Source organism: Amblyomma mixtum, chromosome 3, assembly GCF_055824585.1.
Source record: "Amblyomma mixtum isolate Tamu chromosome 3, ASM5582458v1, whole genome shotgun sequence".
Taxonomy (NCBI): domain Eukaryota; kingdom Metazoa; phylum Arthropoda; class Arachnida; order Ixodida; family Ixodidae; genus Amblyomma; species Amblyomma mixtum.
This window is the reverse complement of record NC_143014.1, coordinates 303816948-303822947: the sequence shown is the minus strand read 5'-3', so window position 1 is coordinate 303822947 and position 6000 is coordinate 303816948. Positions and strand designations below refer to the sequence as shown.

The 6000-nt window shown below is 49.6% G+C and overlaps 1 protein-coding gene across 2 annotated transcripts in view; it reads left to right on the top strand.

Moving 5' to 3' along the window:
• The first annotated feature begins 2183 nt into the window (after positions 1-2183).
• LOC149355444 (anaphase-promoting complex subunit 10-like) overlaps positions 2184-6000 on the top strand; it is a 58611-nt gene continuing 54794 nt past the window's right edge. The window contains exons 1-2 of one of the 2 annotated variants that reach the window (XM_089577639.1): positions 2184-2266; positions 2691-2835. The gene's annotated coding sequence lies outside the window, so the exon portion shown is untranslated. Of the gene's footprint in view, positions 2583-2690; positions 2836-6000 lie in introns of both variants that reach the window. The other variant, XM_089577638.1, reaches the window with a different exon arrangement.

Genomic DNA, 6000 nt, shown 5'->3' with positions numbered 1-6000 from the left:
AGGTGTTATTCTGAGTTCATATATGCAAGTGAAAATGCGTTATTGGTAGCCTGCAGACGGTCCTAAAAATGCTGCTAATAATGAGAATTGCCGGAAAGGAAATGCACCATCTCCTTCACTGTTCGTGCACACCTCCCCACTCCGGTGCGGAGAGTCATGATGAATGGAAATTATTTGGCGTTTTTGTGGAGTTAAACGTCTTATAGCGACTCAGTATGTATAAGGGAGATAGGAATCTCGACTATCTTGGATTCTTTAACGTGCGCCGACATCGCGCAGTGTACACCTGCCTCTTCCATTTTGCCTCCATCGAAATGGAGCGAAATGCAGAAGCTCCGTGTACTGCGCCTGCTGTGCACATTATATAAATACCGCATATTCTCTTGAAGCAATATATAAAAGAAGCATAACACAGAACTTCTGAAATGCGGCTGCTGAGTACGGCAGAACGGCGGCTGGAGAGCACGGGAGACGACCGACGTGAAGGGTACTCTAGCGCCATCTATGCGCGTCTGGGAAAACAGCCTCACAGCGAATCCGGTTCCCACTACACCTAATTTAGTACAGTATACTTGAGACCATTACGCCATCGCCGCAGCTTTTTTTGTACATGGCATTTATTACACTAAAAATGAATTCTATTTACATAACTATCTACAGAGCTTTTAGGGAACGCCACGAAAGACATCTCAAAAGAAAGAGCAACAGAGCATTAGACGGGACGTAAGGCTGAGCGCATCAGCAAAAGGGATTGCCACTCCGGTTTCAATTCGGTCGGTACATGCGCTTCCCTCAGACGAACAAACATTTGGAAGAAATCTTAACATACTGATTGTTCGAACTGCCAGGCTATAGAGCTCTGCTCGCAATGTCGTCGTGTCCGTCACCTACCCGCGTTCACTATTTTAAACTGCCAGTCTCTCCCGCTGTAGTTTGGAAAGATGGTCTTCATCATTTTCCATCCGTGCGGGTGGAAGCGCCATCAGACGACCATGCAGCAATCTGCACGAAATGGCGGGAGCTTAGAAGCAGTGAAATTCAGTTAGAAGACAATGCTATCGTAGTGCTATCGGGTAATGGTGATTAAGCGACCTAAAAACTTGCCTCGTTCGTAGTAGATTCATTGCTTAGCACTTATTGCAACTCTCGTGATACATGCTACTGAATTGTTTCCGGAATATCCTTAGCGTATTACTTTCCGTACACCGACACAACAACGCACCGACTCGACTCATTTTAGCAGTGCATATAGAAAACTATGAAATGTTATAAGTGCAGGGCGCATGTATGCAGGCAGTGCGTGGCAGAAGTGAAGGCAGAGTGATATCGTGGTGCTCGACTCGTAACTGCCTCGGTTTTGTCTCGCGTATTAGCTCAAACAGCTCACACGCCCAAACACACAACAACGGCCCCGCCGCTGTGGCTGAGTGGTTACGGCGCTCGGCTGCTGACCCGAAAGACGCGGGTTCGATCCCGGCCGCGGCGGCCGAATTTCGATGGAGGCGAAATTCTAGAGGCCCGTGTGCTGTGAGATGTCAGTGCACGTTAAAGAACCCCAGGTGGTAGAAATTTCCGGACCGCTTCACTACAGCGTCCCTCATTGCCTAAGTTGCTTCGGGACGTTAAACCCCAATAAACCAATAAAATAAACACAAAACAATAAATGCACCTAGCCTCTCATATTTTATTACTCAGTAAAATTACCAGAAGTTGCCTACTAGAAAAAAAAACTATTAGGAAAAAACGAAAAACTATAAGTGAAGGTGAGGGTGAAGAAGGGTTGACGATGTGTGGGTGAGGGAGAGGAAGGGCCACCAAATTTTCTGAAGTGAGTGTGAGGGAGCGCCGGATAATTTCTCAAAATGAGGGCGAGGGTGAACGTGAGCCATGTATTCAAAAGTGACGGCGAGGGTGACAAATAAAAAGTAGGGCATTTGCCACCTCTGATCAAAAAACAATTATCGCTAGAAAGGTACAGTGTGGTCTCCATGGGGGCTGGAAAAGGGTGGATCGGCTGAGAGCCCCCTCATACGCGCGGCGCCCCGCGAAAGGCAGAAGCCGATTGGTGGCCGCATGTGACACATCGTCTTGTATTGTGTCAGTGTCATGTATCTCCGACGCTGCCCAATAAAGGGGAGTATTTTTCCACGCTTGCCGGGGCCAGACGTCGGGTCTCGTCTCTCCACCGAGCACACGATGCACGGTGTCGGTTCGCGTCAAAGGAACGGCACCGAAGCGGCACCGTGACCACGACAGGAAGGGTTTGGTGGGGTACCTTAACTATATGGGCCGGTTCTTAAACAGAGAAGTGACACTTCATAGAAGAAAACAAAAAAAAAAACACTGTATTACGGAACTCAGTACATGAAAGCTCCTTACAGGATGGTCAGCAATTGTTGTCGGAGTCGGCGCTTGTAAGCTGTCTTGTTCCATTTCCTGTCGCCGTCGGCGGCAGCCTCTTCCGCTCAGATCGTCTAGCGCCGGAGCCATCTCTTATTCGCAGCGGACGTGCCATGTGTGGCCGTGTGGCGTCCATGCGGAGTCTCGCTTTTGTTCCCTCCATGGAAGGGGATACCGTTCACGTTAGAGGCCCCTTCTCACCAGGCTGCAATCCCGTGACGCGGGAGGAGAAGACAGCCGAGCGATGTTTTTATTTTTGATGTGGTTTTTTGCTCCCTCTTCCTCTACAGGTGTATCGCTCCGGCAGAACCGCACCAGTGCGCTCACCTAAGGAGCGTCGAGGGAAGTGCGACCTGCCAGACTCTCTTCAAAGCAACCTCGACCGTGGAATCGGCTGGACACGTGGAGAAGAGCACCGTGACGTCGAAGGAAACAGTAAGGCCTCCTGCGTTTACGCCCATGCGGCGTTATCTTTCATAAAGCTTGAAAGTTACCAACGTGCTTACGCGATCAAAAGTTTACAGGACGCGAGTGTGCAGAATGAAATGATTTTTCGGAGCACTCACGTAATCTAGTCGCCTGAAATGCGCATAACCACGCGGCTGTGTTGCGAGACGGTATTTTTTTTTTTCGGAGAACGCGTGTCCCGTAATCTTTTGATCACGATAGCACGTGCTGGTCCTTTGGGAAACCGGATAAAGGCATCCTCGCGTTCTCTGTCCGCTAGGTGTTCGTTCGTAGGCTGACGTAGGCAGTCATTATTTTAAGCGATGTCAGAAATGAGGGCTCAGATATGTTTTTTTTTCGGGCACCAGTGGCGGAAATCCACTGCGACGTTTATTCGCCGGTACTAGAAAAAACCTGAGCTATCTTTTTGGTAGCCTTGCTAAGAATATCTGTGGCTTCCGAGTGTAGCTCACGGCCCACTGTGGTCGCTGGCACAGGTGTGATCCCCAACTCACATCCTGATGTGGCCGAAACTAAAACAGCCTGTACTATCCCTCTCTGTATGAGCTGCAACACATAAACTGTGGACAGGGCCCAGCTCTCGAAGCACTGCGATCCCAGAGCTGATGAAAATTATTGCGTACAGCCGCTGATGGAAGAAAAATTTTGGATTGATGTTTGTGCTGGTTGGATGCTCTGTGTGCAAGTCGTCGCAGGCTGTGCGTGTAGCACCAGCCACCAGTTGTTGTGTGCTGCACGCCCAGGTTCACTGCAGTAGATATCTCTAAAGATTTGGCTAAGCCCAGAATTGGCTGCGGTTCTAATTTTCAAAATTCGCACTTTAACTGCTGCAGTGCATCCGTTTGCTCTTTGGAATCGATAAATACGTGCCCATGCAGCCCAGGGGGAACGGGGGGGGGGGGGGGGGGGGGAGGGGGGGGGGGGGGAGGGGGGGGGCGTGAGCCACTGCAGTTCCGGCTAATTCGACAAACCTCCTCACACTAGGCGGATGGATACACAACGACAGGGTCCTGATAGGAGGACAGGTCTATCGCCCTCTATCTCTTTTGAATTTTCGAGTTGCATGGCGGTTAGAATAGCAGCGCGTCCATTTTAGTGAGCGGCGACAGTCGTTTTATCTCTGGCGCCGTCACCTGCTTTGCATCACCACTTTGGCGCCGTGTTATTTCGCGTGTTATACTGATGTCGGTGCAGCGACAGACCGCTACGGTGGTGTTTGGTTCTGTGCTCGCGACCGTCTAAATCGCGAACAGCGCAACGAGACCCTCAAGGATGCAGCGATAACTGCTACCTGGGAACGTTTTCTCGCGCGCTTCCGCTAGTTGTTGCGATTAACTATCATTTAGTCACTGCTGTTGATGAAACAGTCATCGTCTTTTGCCAGAAGACGTGTCGACACATTGTGCGAATTGATAATGCAGCTGTATATTAGCTGAATTCTATTCGTTTCGCCTATTATTATTATGGGAAGTGAAGGTCTTGCATGGTATTGGTTTGTTTTCATTTGTTTGCATAAATAAAAACAATTTTTGCAATTATCTGGGATTTCAAAGAGCACAGAACAGGCATTAAATTGCGTATACTCAGTATATGGACGGTGCGACCGTTCATTAATTTCCTGGAATTCAGTGGGCACGAAATGATACTCTGAAAATGTCAGCGGAACCATTTCAGAATTACTTCATACCTCGTCACGATACACGATTATATGTGTACTGTACGGAATATTCTAACATAGATATGTAGCGCCTCGTCCTCGCTGCGGGATAAAAAGAGACTTGCTGACAGCGTGCAGATTCCGTGCAGACTGATTTCATTCTTCACAAAACAGAAACGAATTCGAAAGGAGAGCGCGGAGGCAACGAGAGAGAGAGAGAACAGAGCGCCTATACGTTTTGATGATGCCGCGCCGCGCAGGTGTGAGGCATCTCAAGTTATCGACGAGCGGCGCGGATGCGCGAGGCATCTCGTGTGTCCGACCCACGGCGGCGCCGGCGCGTCCCGTCGCCTCCTCTCCTCGCCCTCTACAAACATGTACAGTCGAACCCCGCAATTACGAAACCGCCGGGGCAGGAAAACCTTTTCGTTGTCGTGAGAATTTCGCTGTCGCGAAAATAGACAAATAAGCACACCCATTACCTTGCAGAACGAAAATTTAATGAAAAAAGTAGCTTATTTTGCTCTGCTTGACATTGCTGTGCAAGAGCTTGAAGACTCTGGCTTCGCAGCTTGATAAGCTATGCAGAGCTTCGTCGTCGTCGTGGTCGCCGAGAAAAGTCCGGATAACGTCAAAAGCATCAAGCACATCACGCGAGCTTACTTGCTTACCTTGTGCTTGGTTTTCGCAATCTTCGTCGTCACTCGTCGTCACTCGTCACTCGTAGTCGCCAACAGACGGGCTAGCAAAAATCCGCTTTCAGCGGGCAAAAAAAGAATGCTTTGCTATCATCATCATTACCGAACCAACCGAAAGTAAACAAAAATGGCTGCGCCGGTGCTTGTTGGCAGGTGAAATGAACGGGCCCGACTTGTCGGATGAGTGTGCTGTTGCAGTTTTGCCCATTCTATGTTCCCGACTGGCTGATGTGCCGAGAAAATGTTGCAGATCACTACCTCAAACTTTCGTTAATGCGGGACTGCTTTTTAAAAACCCTTCCCTGTTGAGAGGAGACAAATGCATTGAACCCTATGGGAGTTCGCCGGGGGTGCCAGAATTTTTCGTTGCCGCGAGAATTTTGTTCTTGAGGGCTTTCGTTATTGAGGGGTTCAACTGTAGTACATTTCAAGAAGAAATACCTCTTTTCGACTGAAAGTAGCGGCAAGGATGTGTCGGTATGAATATTCAAAGTGTGTTCTCTGCTATCCCTACATTGGTCCAGCGGTTCGGTTAGTTGGCCGGCAGCGCCACTGATTTTAAAATGCTACAACAGCAAGGAAAGGGTGTGCGAAAGCCCAAGAAAAGCGCGGCGCGCGCCTGCGCCCCGAGAAGTCGAACACCGAACACACCCTCCCCCCCCCAACCCCCCCTTTCTCTACAGTGAACCCGACTTCGGGCCAATCCGCGCACGAAGCACATGCCATGGGAACAACCCTTGCGCCCACGAGTTTCGGTCGTCTGTTGCAATGGAGATT